Genomic DNA, 15,714 nt, shown 5'->3' with positions numbered 1-15,714 from the left:
CAGTCACCCTCTGATACGGTTTGGCTGTGTTCACACCAATCTCAATGTGAATTGCAGCTCCCAGAATTCCCACGTGTTATGGGAGGGACCCAGGGGGAAGTAATTGAATTATGGGGACCGGTCTTTCCCGTGCTGTTCTCATGATCGTAAGTCTCACGAGATCTGATGGGTTCATCAGGGGTTTCTGCTTTTGCTTACTCCTCATTTTTCTCTTGCTACCACCATGAAAGAAGTGCCTTTCACCTTCCGCCATGATTCCAAGGCCTCCCCAGCCATGTGGAACTGTAAGTCCAATTAAACCTCTTTTTGTTCTCAGTTTTGGGTATGTCTTTATCAGAAGCATGAAAATGGACTGACAATCCTCTCTCTACTGGCGGGTGTAGTCTGATGAGGTCTACGCAGCAGTGTAGGGTGGCAGCCACGGGGGAGTGTTGTTCAAATGTCCCTTCAAGAGGGAGTCACCAGAAGGGGATTCATTCACCACAGCCTCTGTCCTCAGGGGCCTTGAGAAGCCACCTGGCCAGTGTCCAAGCACGATCAAGGTGCAGGGAGGCTGCTGGGACTCCATATGAGGCTCCTCTATGGGCAACCTCTGTGGCCACACTTCCTGCCTGGCTGTCCGAGATTTCCCAGCGTTTCCCGCAGTCAGGGACTTCCTGCCCAGTTCTCCCTCCTTCCCGTCCTCCTTTCCCAGGGACCAGACCTGCATCGCATCCTGAAGCTCAGCCTGTTCCTGCTCCATCTTTCTTTATCCTTCACAGCTGCTGTCCTCAATTAATCTCTGGTGCATTTAAATCTGTCTGCTTTCTGAAGATGCTCATGGATTCTGAGGATTCCCCAGGTGCTGCAATGTGAGTGTCAGGGGCAAAGGAGGCAAACAGCCAGCTCCACTACCTGTCTGCCCTCCCTCCCCACAATTTAGAAAGTTCTCCATTAGAGATTCATTCCTTTGGACCATGAAGCTTTTTTGATTCCTGTTAACCTCAAGTGAGTCACTCTTAAGCCTTTTAAACAATTCTCTGAGTTTTTCATATAACATATATACCAATGAACATTAGACATATAAATTGGGTTGTATGCATAATGATAAAGAAAACTATATACCAGCAAGTGAAAATATAACACATTGCCCCAGAAGCACCTGCAATCCACTAATAGTCACCCCCCTCCCCATGAGGTGCCTAAGTAAGGAGAGAAGGGGGAAGAGCAGTTGCAAGGGGAAGGACCAAGCATGTGTGGCCCAGCCCCTGGCTCTGCCCCGCCTCTCCTTGTTGGCACAGATCAGCCTGAGGGCCACACCGCATTCCACAGGCCTGTGACCCTCCATCGGAGTCACTGGGTGCTGGCAGAACAAGCACCTTCCGTGAGCTCTGGATCACAACACAGCTTTGAAAAGGAGCCAGCCAGTGCCCTCCCTACCCATGTAAGATCACCAGGGCAGATTTCAAAGTGGAAAAGTCAGAGGCAATACAGGAGGGCCGCTGTGTGCCCAGCTTCCACTGCAAAAACCATCCCGGCTGATGGGGATTCTTCTCTATTGCTTCCTAGGTTGTCACTGCCCTCAGCCTCCATGTGCAGCCCTCTGCCACCTTCAGGAGCCCCAGCCCTCCCTTTGACTCGGTAGCGAAAGGGTTTATGTGCTTGGAGGGAGTCCTTCACAATCTACACAGAGTGCCATAGTGCAGGGGCAAGTAAGGCCACGCAGACATATTTGACTTAAAAACTCCAGAAGGACACATAGGAGAGAGACAAAACCCACGGGCAGCAAGGGAGGAAGAGGCATGGGGCTGTAAGCCAGGGGACGCCTGGAGCCACCCGGGGCTGGGAGAGGCGGGGAGGATCCTTTCCTAGAGCCTTTGGAAGTAGTGCAGCCCTGCCCACAGCTTCATTTGGATTTCTGGCCTCTGGAACTGTGAGAGAATAGCTGTCTGCTGTGAAAAGTGACCTAGTTTGTGGTAATCTGTTACAGCAGCCCCAGAAAATGGAACACCTGCTAAGGGAGACTCCTCAGCCAGGCCAGAGAACGTGCATTCCAATGGACTGCTTCTCATTTGCACTGATCGCTGTAAGTGCCTGATGGGTGGGCCATCTGGTGCCCAGAGGAGGAGTTGTTCTGTTATCCCTGCACTCCATAAAGAACGGGTAGAAATGAGTGCTTCTCACAAAGATGACATCCATCCATCGCTTCTGAATGGCTCAGTTTTGACTTCATTTTCCAAGGCGGGTGATAACTGATCATGGAAACCTCCCTTCCTCTCCATCTTCTCAACAGAAGCCTATTTTTGCTGGTTCCTTTGAGCTGGAGGGTTCTGTGCTTAATACCTAGCGACGCTAGTCAGTAATCTTTACCAGGCTAACACGAATGCTGTCCAAAATGTGCATTTCAAACACGACTTCGTGTCATATTTGCAGTCCAGCATTACATATTTAATGCACGTATCCAGTAAGGGTGGCCCTGGTGGTGTGGAGATCCTGACCAGCAGTCGGGGGTCCCCGATACTCTCCGTGATGCCGGTGGTTCACTGCTGGTGGACGGGGGTGGCAGCGTCAGGACTAGAAAAGTCTCTGCTGCATCTCTGACATCATTCCTGGCTCCATAGCCTCTTTACCTGGTTTTGTAACCCCTTGGAGATTCATGCTATTCAATATCCTTTTAATAAACTGAATAAATCCAATTTCTGCATAAATCAGCCAGAGCTGCTTTCTGTTGCTTGCAAATGAGGATTCTAACAGTGACAAAGATTAGGTTCATTAGTGAGGCCTGCCTGGATGCATTCTGTGGCGAATGCATGAAAAGTTGGGAAAGACAGGCAGAATCCTCAGGCTTTGAGCCTGTGTAGAAGCCAGAGTTTAGACCTGTGCTGTCTAAGGGAGTAGCTGTAGTCACATGTGGCTCTGTAATTTTAAATTAATTGAAATTAAGTAGATTAAAGATTTAGTTCCTCTGTTGCACCAGCTACACTTGGAGTGCCCGGAGGCCACAGTGGCTGGGGACTGGCATATTGGTCTGCACAGGTTCAGAACATCACTGTCATCACAGAAGGTTCTGGTGAACAGCACTGGCTTAGAGAATAAAAGGAAAAGCTCTCTTCCTTGTGACCCAAGGAAGTCCTGAGCCTCTTTTTGCTGTGAGTTTGAAGGGAGAAGCCACTTTGATTCTACTGTCTGAAGTATCCCATCGTCCCAATATTTTGCCGTCTTTGTGCTACTGCTATTGAGGGAAGATGACGTAATGATGTAGTAATTGACGTGGTTTTCTTTCTTCCTCTGAGCCAAATATTTTTACTTCTACTCTAAAGGTCTTCTTTCTGAAACCAGCCCAACTTTTCTCCCAGAGAGTATCATGAAACTGAACTTTCAGGATCATGGCATCCGGACATCGAGACATCAGAACCCTTATCCAGGCACCTGCGGACTGTTGACCAATTCCATATAAACCACTAACTTCAGCCAGTTGGAGAGACGGAATTAAGATTCATCTTCTGTCTCTCAGCTGATATCGCCAGCAATAAAGCCGTCTTACCTGGCAATACTCATCATCTCAGTGATTGGCTTTCTGTCCAGGGAGCAACTGAAACCAGGCTGAACCCCTGAGGTTCAGCAATACTCCTGTCTCAAATACTTAGAGATTCACTCACTCCTTTAATAAAAATCTCCCCAGAACTAACTATGAGCCAGGATTACATCTGGGCTCTGGAGATACAAGAGGAAACAAAATGGAAACAAAAATATTTGCCTCCGTCAAGCTTACACACTGGGGGACACGTGACAATCAGCAATAAGATACACTTAAAAAGACACATTAGCAACAGGCACTAAGGAGAAAAATAAAGCAGCGAAGGATGCTAAAGTGTTCTAGGGCAGAGAGTTTGTGGACCCACCGGCCAGTGAAAGCCCCACTGAAAAAGTGTCCTTTGTGTAAAGACAGAAAGGAGACGGGAAGAAAGCCAAGTATCAGGGGCAGAGATGAGAGTCATCTGCTTCTCTGTGGGAAAGGGCTGGGTGGTCTCTAGAAGGAGAGAAATACATGGCTTGGGGAATTCTTAGCTCTGACATTCCAAAGAAATTGATATTGACAGAAGACCAGGGGCCCGCTTGCAGCAAGAGTTTCCAGCACGTAGATGAGAGTGAGACTCTGCCGGCCAGGTAGAGGGTAGAATGGATAGTAAGGGCTTCAGCAGGAGGAGACCTCTGACCACCACCCAGGCAAGCTCCAGGAAGTTCCTGCAGACGATTCATTTCCCCTGCTATGAGGGCAAGACACTTTCCTTTTCTGGCCTCATGTGCAGACAGCCCTCAGCAGCAGCCAGCCCAACACTAGCTGTACACGCATAGAAGGTACACCTGCCTGATACCTGGGGCTTAACCCAGCATTGCATACACTCTTGGCCAGGGATCCTCAGATGGGAATTATTTGCTCCCTGTTCCCAGGGGAAGTATGGCAGTGTCTGGAGACATTTCCATTGTTAACAACAGGGAGGGGGATGCTACTAGCATCTGGTTAGTAAGGACAGTGATGCTGCTAACATTCTACGATGCACAGGACAGCCCCCACCACAAAGAATTACCCAGCCTCAAGTGTCCATGGTGTCAAGTTTGAGAAACGGTTACAAACTCCTTCCTTTCTCCCTTCCCTCCTCCCTTTCCTCCTCCCTTCCCTCCTGCCTTCCCTCCTCCCTCCCCTCCCCTTCCCTCGTCCTTTCCTTCTTTCCTCCCTCCCTTCCTTTTCTTTTCTCCTTTCTTCTCTTCTCCCTCCCTTCCTCCTATTATTGTAAAAAACTTTAAATTTATTTTTATTTAACTTTTAATGGCATACAGCTAAGTGTGCAAATCATGAAGGTGCAGCTCAATGCTGTTTCATGAAGCAAACAAGCTTATTCAATCCAGACCCCCTTCAACAACCAGAACACTGTCCTCCTGCCAGAAGCCCCTCCCATGCCCCTCCAGCCACTACTCTGGCTGTTATCCTCGGAGTAAACTCTAACCTGCTTTCTAAGGTCACCACCTCGCTTTCCCTGCTGTTGACTTTGGAGTAAATGGAATCACACCACATGGACATGATGTCCTAGTTCCTCTTACTGAACGGGATGTTTGTGAGATTGGTTTATGTTGTTGTATTTTGTTCTTTCTCATTGCTGGATAGCCCTCCATTGTGTGAATATACCACAACTTAGTCCTTCATTTTACTATTTCTGGACATGTGGGTGTCTCCAGTTTCTCTCTATGACTGATGATGCTGCCATGAACCATCCTGTACATGTTTTTTTTGATAAAGATACGTAGGCAATTCTGTTGGGTATATGCCTGGGTGTGGAAAGGGTCACAGGGCTCACATACGTCCTCTTTCATTTCGCTCAAGCTGCTTTATTTCTGCAAAAGTGCCCAGAGCATTCTTTTAAAAAACGTGAACTTACCACATAACTACCAGTGCCTTCTCATGTCACTATTCAGACATGGTCTAAAAACACGCCAGTTGTTTCCCTTGCTTTAGGATAAGACATCAAATTCTTAGCAGGACCTACAAGCACGATCTGGCTCCTGCTGGGACCTCTGAGCTCAGCCAACACGATTATCCTCCTAGACCATGCAGTTCACCTTCTTCAGTTCCCTGAACTTGGAAAGAAGGGAGAGTGTCTCTATCAAGACCCCAGGATGTGATGAAGTCTTTGGGATGGAGGTTGGCTCTGGGAGAACGAGAAGGCTGTGGATATGAGAGGGGAGTGCTTGTTCCGGTGTAGGCATCGTGGAACTCAGTGGAACTGGCTACAAATCTCTCACTAAAGAGGAATGGGGTCAAGACATATTCCTGTTTCATTAAACAATGACTCTTGGAGTGTATGAAGTAGAACGTATGTGCCTGCCATGATAAAGATATATTTTTGGATGCAGAATGAAAAAGTGGGACAGAAATGGTAAGTCAGGGCTGGGTGGACACCAGGAGCCCCCAGGCACACTGGGCAGTTGAGACAAGTGAGCACTGGTCCCGGCTGGTGGAAGCCAGGGCCTGGGACGCCTACGTCACAAGCTCCAGGCAGAGGTGACACACGGGCCTCACCTGTGTCTGCCACCTGTGTCTCCAGTTTCTTGCTATGACTGATGATGCTGCCATGAACCATCCTGGCAGACACCTCATGGGTGTCTGCCACTTCCTGGCAGGTCTGGCTGTAGAGATCAATGCAGGGAGCCCTCGGGGGGCATGTGGTGGTGGCCACACCTCCCCTGGGCTGGATACATCCTTCTTGAGGACATGGAAGGGTCCTCACAAGGGGGACAAAGGGAGCAGTACTGGACATAGGAATTATTCAGAAACCACAGGCACACATTCTTTTGGTTTTGGCTGAATTCAGGATAAAAATGCCTCTGCAGGCCATCTGCAGAGAAATTTCCCCTCTCCGCATCTTTGTAGGCACCCCATGAGACTCCTGTCTCCAGCCGGGGCCTCCTCCAGAGAAGACCTTACCTGGAGAAGTCTAGGGTTTGTCTCCATTTGTGGAGCTGAGAAGCTTCTCCTGGGGAGTCCAAGGTGCTCCCCTGGCAGGTGAGTGGAGGAGAGGCTTGTTGAGGTGGGAAGATGTGAGGGAATGCAGTGAGACCTCACGGCATGACATATAGAGGGAAATGATACATGATCACATCTCACTACTATTCCTCTCAGGCAAAGACAATGGCTGGTGAGTCCTAGTCATTCATTAGAGAGAAAAGCACATTCACACTGCAAATCTGTATCTGTGTACCCAATGGAGAGTGACAGTAATAAAAGCAAATGTTTAGAAAGACCCTGGGAAGAGAATGTAAAGACAAGCCACAGATGGAGAAATAACATTTGCAAAAACATATCTGAGTTTTAAAAATCTAGTATAGAAAACATACAAAGAGGCCAGGCATGGTGGCTCACGCCTTTAATCCCAGCACTTTGGGAGGCCAAGGTCAGAAGTTTGAGACCATCATGGCCAACATGGTGGAACCTCATCTCTACTAAAAATACAAAAATTAGCCAGGCATTATGGTAGGCACCTGTAATCCCAGCTACTCAGGAGGCTGGGGCAGGAGAACTGCTTGAACCTGGGAGGCCGAGGTTGCAGTGATCCGAGATCACGCCACTGCACTCCAGCCTGGGTGACAGAGCAAGACTCCGTTTCAGATAAAAAAAGAAAAGGAAAGAAAAGAAAACATACAAAGAATTCTTAAAACTCAACAATAAGGAAAAACGATTAAACATTGTGCAAAAATCTGAACAGACATCCTATCAAAGAATATATACAGATGGCAAATAAGCATATGGAAAGACGCTCCATGCTGCATATCACCAAGGAATTGCAAATTAAAACAACAATGAGATGCCATTATACTCCTAGTAAAACAGATAAAATCCAACATAGTGACAACGCAAAATGCTGCTGAGGACAGGGAGCAACAGGAACTCTTATTCACTGCTGGCAGGAATGTAAAAGGTACAGCCACCTTGGAAGTTTGGTAGTTTCTTACGAAATTAAACATACTCTTGCCATTCAACCAAGCAATTGTCCTGCCTGGCATTTACCCAAATGAGTTGAAAATGTCTGCCAAAAATAAAATCTATATGTGAATGTTTAGAAAAGCTTTATTCATAATTGCCAAAAATTGGAAGCAACCAAGATATCCTTTAGTAGGTGAATGGACAAATAAACTGTGGTGTGCTATACAATGGAACATTATTAATTGATAAAAAGAAACAAATTGTTAAACCATGAAGAGACATAGAGGAACCTTAAATACATATTACCAAGTGGAAGAAGCCAGTCTAAAATGGCTATATGCTGTATGATTCTATATTATATTCTGTATGTATTCTATGTGACATTCTGGAAAAGGTAAAACTGTAGAAACATTAAATTGATCACTGGTTGCTAGGGGTTCAGATGAATGCATGTCATTATGTATCAATCAAGACCCTAGACCCTACAACACAAAGTGAACCCTAATATGAGCTTTGGTAAATAAGAAAGGATCAGTTTGGGTCTGCCTCCAAAGCTGACACGGATACAGTATTTACTACGTTCCAGGCACTCTTCTAAGTGTTTTCCACATAGCAGTTTACTTAATTCTCAAGACAACCCAGTGAGGAAAGCATTATTATCAGGACTATTTTTTGAGAGACCACCAAGGCACAGAGTCCTTCAAGAAATGGCCCAAGGTAAAAGGTCAGAGACCTTAAGGAAATGGCCCAACGTCAAAGCTGCGACCCAGCCTTTCTGCTGGGGCTGCACTTTCAGGCATTGTACGACCCTGCCCTGGGTATTCTAACTGAAAAAAGACCATTCGACGTCTGACCTCAGGCTCTCTTGCAATGGAAGGAAGTATACTAACAGCAAAGACTACACGTTTCCTTTTAGGGATTTTTTTTCTTTAATTCACAAAACTTTGTCATATTTTATGAATGTTTCATGACTTTGTTTTCCATTGTTAATTATTTTTTGTTATAAAAATGGGGCATTGGCCGGGCGCGGTGGCTCAAGCCTGTAATCCCAGCACTTTGGGAGGCCGAGGCGGGTGGATCACGAGGTCAAGAGATCGAGACCATCCTGGTCAACATGGTGAAACCCCGTCTCTACTAAAAATACAAAAAATTAGCTGGGCATAGTGGCTCATGCCTGTAATCCCAGCTACTCAGGAGGCTGAGGCAGGAGAATGGCCTGAACCCAGGAGGCGGAGGTTGTGGTGAGCCGAGATGGTGCCATTGCACTCCAGCCTGGGTAACAAGAGCGAAACTCCGTCTCAAAAAAAAAAAAAAAAAAAAATGGGGCATTGACATCAACTCGTGACTAAAATGAAATTGAACAGCAGGAAGTATGTGCAGTGACACATCCTGGCCAGAGCCTCCTGTCCCGGCCAGAGCCCCCCAGCTCCCCACCCTGAAAGTAACTGTTGCTACCAGTATTTTGTGCATCTGCCCAGAGAGAGTCTATGTATATACCAACACTTAACCATGTACTTTCTTCTTCTTTTAAAACATAATGGCCACCTTTTGTATGTTCTGTGCTTTTCCCCTAAAAATACAGCTTAAGGATATTGCAAAATTCTTCTCAATAAGTTTCAGGATTCTGATATTCTGAAGTCTAACATTCAAAACCATGCTTTTGACAATGATAGATAAATGAAAAATGGATACCAATTTTTCTTTAGACACAGGAGATGGAAATGGAAAAGGTGGTGCTTTGAGTTATTATGAAACATCCCTCACAGCTGGGGTAGGAAGCTGCCACAGGGCAGCCTCCACGCAACTCTGCAGTACATGGTCTTGGTAGCACCTGGTGCCCAGGATGCACCCCTTATCAGCCCCAGCCCCCACTCAGAGCCAGGGCAGCATGTCCCTCTTTCATTGTGTGTGCCTTCTGCTGTGCAGCACTCTAGGGATGGCACCAAGACAGATCCAGTTTCCAGTGCCCATCCACACAGGAACATCAGGCTGGCCAGTGGCCCATTAAAATGGCACGTGTTCTACAAAGCCTACATTTAGCAATTAACCCGTGGGACTTTTAGAGGGCACTGAACTGAACAATGCAGCTTCCGATTGACATCAAACAAAATGTATCTGGCACTGCTGTTTTGATATCATAAAGAGATCTTTGGTGAAATGCCCTTGGATGAACGGCCATGAAATGAATTGACTTAATTGAGTGTCCTGGCCATTCTGACCAGAGTCCAAGTCTAACGGCATGTGTTGCCTTTGCTGTAAGAGCGCTGGATGTGGCAGGGTGCTGTAGCTCACATGGGAGGGCACCTGTCAGGTCCTGGAGGGAAGAACTTCAAGGAATGCACAGTGTGTCTATTTCTGCTGCTCAGCTGTTCACCTGCAGCTCATGTGTTCCTTCTCTAACAGAGGACCTTCTATAGGGCAGTTCTGATGCTCTGACAAATGGACTGTGCCTAGAAAGGCTTACCTGCCCCCTGCACAGCCTTCTTAAGAGAGGAGCTATGACATCTATGCTGTTCTTGCCTTTTAAGCATTTTCCATTGGCCATTTCATGAGAGGAGGTGAATACCATGACTAGGAGAATGCTGCTGAAGCCACAGAAATGACAAAAAGACTTTCAGCTTGGAAAGTCAAAACTTGGAAATGGTATTTCCTTTTAAAAAACCTTTTTGTAGATTTAGGGGTATGCGTGCATTTGGATTTAGCAGTACACATGGATATACTGTGGAGTGCTAAGTCGGGCTATTAGTGCACCCATTACCCAAAATAGTGTACACATCAAAAAGACACCTGCACTCATGTGTTAGCCACGGCACTATCCATAATAGCAAAGCCATGGAATCAACCTGGGTGTCCATCAGTGGATGATGGGACTAGAAATCTGATGTGTATGGACCATAGAATACTGCTCCATCATAAAAAAGAACGAAAGCATATCTTTTTCAGCAACATGGATGAAATTAGAGGCCATTATCCTAAGGAAATGGTGTTTCTTGACCAGACTATATACAAAAGACTTAGTTGCCAAACCTGTAGGTGCTAGAATTAGGAGCCTCCTGAGAGTCTGAAAAAGGCCATTTGAATCAATAAGCTTAATCCAAATTCAGCACTAACTAGAGCTATAAACAAGACCATACAAGGTGAAAGAAATTTATTCATCCAACAAATATCTGATGAGCACCTCCTGGGAGTAGGCGCTGTCCTTGGTACTTGAGATAAAGCAGTGATCAGTGGGAATGAAGTTTCTGATTTCAAGAAGCTGATGAAAGCTTAGTCAGGGAAACAGATGTAAATTCAAATAGTAGTGGGCCCTAAGAAAAATAAAACAGGGCAACATGCTGCAAAGGTATGAGGAAGGGGGTGCTGGCAGGAGGGGAAGGAGCTGTGGATAGAGGTGATGCTTTAACTAAGACCCAAATCTTAAGTCATGTGTCCACTGTGACAAACCTAGGCTAAGGGTATGTAGGAAGAGGAAAAGTCAAGGGCAAAAAGCAGAGAAATAATAAACCACTATGGCTGAAGACAGAGTGAAAGAGAGAGGAAGTTGGGGGGCTGGATTGCATGAAGCCTGGACAATTATGGTGAGGAGGTTGTATTTTATTAGAAGCACTGCATAAGACCATTAGGGCATTTTGTGCATGAGCATGAAATGGCTTGATTGACATTTTTAAGAAGCCACTACAGCTACATGGTGAGTTCCAGACTATGGGGGCAAGAGCGAAAGACATCAGTGGATGCTAACATCAGTGGTCAAAGTCTGAGAAGGAACAAGATGCTTGCATGCTGTCAGATCAATACAGTAATCAAGTGATACAAGCTAACCTCACCAATCATGAGTCACATTGATGCCACATCACGACATCCCTCTGGGATGTTCTTCCTGGGAAAGTGTAAGTCCAGTCTAATCATGAGGAAACACGAGATAGACCCACACTCAGAGGCATTCCCAAGTCTACCTGGCCATCACCAAAGTGATGAAAAGTTAGAAAAAGCTGAGGGACTGTCCCAAACTGAACACTTACAAGACAAACAACTAAATGCACCGTGGGATCCTGTATTGGATCCTCAAACAGAAAAAGGATATTACATGAAAAACCAGCCTGTAGTTTAGTCAATAGCATAGATAGGTAAGTACAGTTTGCCCATAATTCTCCTGGCTTTGATAATTGCATGATTGTTATATACATTGTCAACATTAGGAAGAATGAGGTGAAAAGGTGTACAGAAACTCTCTGTACGGTTTTTAAAATTTATTTTTAATGTACCTACGATGGAGTTCATTTCTTTGTTTCTGTATTTGTTTTACAGCTTTCTATTAGTTTAAAATTATTTCCAGATTAAATGCTAAAGAGTGAAATAAAAATGCTGAGGATAAACAATAAGGGCTTCTCTGGTAGGCAGAATAATGGCTCCCCAGGGATGTTCACGTCCTAATCCCTGGAAACTGTGAATATGCTAGGTAGGTTACACGGCCAAGGAGAAGTAAGGCTCCTGATGGAATTAATGTTTGCTAGTCGGCTGATTTTATTTTATTTTTATTTTTTTTGAGGCAGAGTCTTGGTCTGTCGCCCAGGCTGGAGTGCAATGGCACAATCTCGGCTCACTGCAGCCTCCATCTCCTGAGTTTAAGCGATTCTTCTGTCTCAGCCTCCTGAGTAGCTGGGATTACAGGCATGCATCACTACACCCAGCTAATTTTTGTATTTTTAGTAGAGACGGGGTTTTACCATGTTGGCCAGGCCAAACTCTTGACCTCAGGTGACCGCTCCCCTCGGCCTCCCAAAGCGCTGGGATTACAGGTGTAAGCCACTGCACCTGGCCCACTTGTCAGCTGATTTTAAAATAGGGAGATTATCCTAAGTTATCCAGGTGGAACCCAGGGTCCTTAAAGTTAGAAAGGGGCAGAAGAGCCAGTTGGGAAAGGAGACACCAAGATGGACGCAGAGTAGGAGTGAATAATCTTGAGAAGGACTCAACCCACTGTTGATGGCTTTGAAGATGGAGGATGGGGCCTCTGAGCCCAGGAATGCAGATGGACTCTTGAAATTTGGAGTAGTGAGGAAGCACATTCTCTCCTAGGACCCACAGAGGGGAAATGCAGTCAAAGGAAAAACAATACAGCACTACACCACACCCCAGCCACCATGGCACACAGACACAAAAAATGGTGTGGAGGGATAAAGCTGCTAAAAAGCTGTGGTAAGCATCCAGGAGAGGTTTTTGTTGGTGGTTTGGACATTGGAGGAGCCGTAGAGATAAAATAGGTGTGATATTTTTAGAGGTGGAATCAACAAAAATCACAGCTAGATTGGATATTGAGGGTGAGAGAAAGGGGGGACTCCAGAGTGAGCCTTTGGTTTTTGACGTTAGGAAGTGGGTGGATGAAAACGGGCAGTTGAGGGAGAGGACATGGGTGGTGGGCTCATGGAAGCCAGCCGATTCTGGCCCTGTTCTTCCAAGGCAGCCCTAGAAAGCGGCCTCCCGTCTCCATAGTTCCCACCACTGCCGCAGAGCAATGCTGGCTGACCTGCCAGTGTGACTCCATGTGGCTGTCCCTAAGTTTAGATGGTTTTAGTTTAATTGTGTCCTCGTTGTAAATTTAGCATTTGGGCCACATGGCCTACTGCCCTTCCAGAGCTCACATTCCATCCTTCCAGAGCTGAATATGTAGTGCCCCTCTTTGAGCATATTGTATACACCAACATACCAGATGCTGTGGGGGAAAGCAAAGTGGGTGACATAGAAGGAAAGTAAAGTGGCTTAAAGGAGTTTTTCTGCTCTAACTGGGTAAAGAGGACATACTGGCAATGTCCTGAGAGTAACCTAGTACTACCATCACAACCTGGTACTACCATCGCTTACAACCTGGTACTACCATCGCTCACAACCTGGTACTACCATTGCTCACAACCTGGTACTACCATCGCTTACAACCTGGTACTACCATCACAACCTGGTACTACCATCACTCACAACCTGGTACTACCATTGCTCACAACCTGGTACTACCATTGCTCACAACCTGGTACTACCATCGCTCACAACCTGGTACTACCATCACAACATGGTACTACCATCACTCACAACCTGGTACTACCATCGCTCACAACCTGGTACTACCATCGCTCACAACCTGGTACTACCATCGCTCACAACTGGTACTACCATCGCTCACAACCTGGTACTACCATCGCTCACAACCTGGTACTACCACCGCTCACAACCTGGTACTACCATCAGTTTTGGCACCTGTCAATTTGCTGCTAGACACCATGAGCTCCTCAAAAGCAGGGACTCTGCCTGATTTATCTCTATATCTCCAGGACTCGGTATAGGAAATACAACAGATGCTCAATAGATACCTGTTGAATGATCAAGTCAAACCCAAAGCGGGCAAAAACTGTTTGAGGTAGCAGAAGCTCAATTCCAGAAAACTGTTGCAATCATGTTCCCTGTGACATTGGAAGTGGAGGATTCTATTCTCCTCTGTGCTTAGTAAGACATTAATTCCTTCTCATCAAAATTTACTTGATAATGCAGCATATGAAATAATAAATGTACTCTACATTTTCTTTTGTAGTAAGAATTATGAAAATAGATTTAATCAGAATTTCTGCATTTAAATGTCTTGCTTATTTGACGTGAAATATTGGAGTTAACATAAAGCTCAGAATACATCACACCAAAGAAACATTAATGACAAACTGGTTAAGGTGAATGATTGCCAGGAAAGTATGGGGTGTCTAAGATTGGTCACCTTGCATAAAAACCTGAAAGACCCTGAAATCTTTCAGCTAACATAAGAAAGATACTTGACAGGTTTTTCTCAAATTTGAGAATAATCATAAAATTATGTGACATTAAAAATATGGAGTTATAAAGCAGAAAGGAACTTTTCTAAACCATCAATAATAAAAAATAAATTTTTGCTTACGATACTAAAATAAAAAAATGAGCTACCTTTCAGTTCTTTGATGAATAAAGCAGTTATAAAATCATGGCCATGATTGTTCAAAGCCAAATAATTTAGAAAAAGGTATTACATACATGACTCAAGCTGTTCCTTAATAAAGACACTGTGTTATATTTTATAGGTTTTGCGGTATCTGTAGAATTTTCCAGCTTTTGCCAGTTTATAATTTGTGGTTGATTTCTTTTTTCAATCTAAATAAATATTTGTTAATTCTGTTTACATAATTTTGTGTTTATTTTCTTAGGCATGTGTCCCCAGGCCAAATGTGAAAGCTTCAAGCCCCATAGGCCCTGGGTCTGCCTCTGCCCCATCCTACGATTTCTTGGGGTGCTGCTCTCCTCCTCTCTGTTCTGACGATGTAGAATAGAGCCACAGAGCCCTCCCTGTCACCCTGTAAAACTGCAAAAAGTTTAACCATTTGTGAAAAACTCACCATGAGGCTATCTGTATTAGTGGAGGGACCCTGGGATGGTCTCCAGGGTCCATCCCAAGCCAGTTCAGGAAATGATCCTCCAGTGATTTCTGCAAAGGATACTATGATGGTTGACTTTATGTGTCAACTTGACTGGGTTAAGAGATGCCCGGATTGCTGGTAAAACATTATTTCTGGGTGTGTCTGTGACGGTGTTTCAGGCAGAAATCAGCATTTGAACCAGTGGACTAAATAAACCAGATTCATCCTCCCCAGTGTGGATGGGCCTCATCCAGTCTGTTGGGAGACTGAATGGAACACAAAGATGGAGGAAAAGCTCCCCTCTCTCTCTTTCCTTGTGTTGGGCCATCCATCACCGTCTCCCCTTGGACAATGGCCCTCCTGCTTCTCAGCCTTTGGATTCGGAATGCGAGTTACACCTTCAGCTTCCCTGGAACTCCACCACAGGCTTTCCGGGTCTCCAGCTTGCAGATGTTAGATCACGGGACTTCTCAGCCTCCACAGCTGTGTGACCCAATTCCTATAATAATTCCCCCCGTCTATCTATCTATGTGCAGCCGATTGGTTCTGCTTCTCTGGAGAACCCTGACCAATACAGATAGCCTCATGGTGAGTTTTTCACAAATGCTTAAACTTTCTGCAGATTTACAGGGTGATAGGGAGGTCTCTGTGGCTCTCATGTGGCCTCACACCCTCTCTTTGCTCTACCTCTGCCTTCTCCCTCAAAATGACAAGCCCAGAGCTCTCCTTGTCTCGTGAAGATTAATCTCACCCACACCGAGGACCCCCCGACTTACCTTGCATACAGAGGTACTCCTATTTCCAAAAGTATGAGGCTGTACCTTACTACTTTTA

At 45.6% G+C, this 15,714-nt stretch overlaps 1 protein-coding gene and 1 long non-coding RNA gene across 2 annotated transcripts in view; one reads left to right on the top strand and one right to left on the bottom strand.

Moving 5' to 3' along the window:
• TMEM132D (transmembrane protein 132D) overlaps positions 1-15,714 on the bottom strand; it is an 834,368-nt gene that overhangs the window by 31,607 nt on the left and 787,047 nt on the right. The window lies entirely within an intron of this gene.
• On the top strand, positions 219-3,532 carry LOC135276214 (uncharacterized). The gene is made up of 4 exons (XR_010343753.1): positions 219-284; positions 1,549-1,691; positions 1,970-2,065; positions 3,300-3,532. It is a non-coding gene; the product is annotated as an uncharacterized LOC135276214 (long non-coding RNA).

This window comes from Aotus nancymaae, unplaced genomic scaffold (assembly GCF_030222135.1).
Source record: "Aotus nancymaae isolate 86718 unplaced genomic scaffold, 86718_ANA_hifiasm-v0.15.2.pri h1tg000021l, whole genome shotgun sequence".
In the NCBI taxonomy this organism is placed as follows: domain Eukaryota; kingdom Metazoa; phylum Chordata; class Mammalia; order Primates; family Aotidae; genus Aotus; species Aotus nancymaae.
Note: the sequence above shows the minus strand (reverse complement) of the source record. Positions and strands in the feature narration are given on the sequence as shown.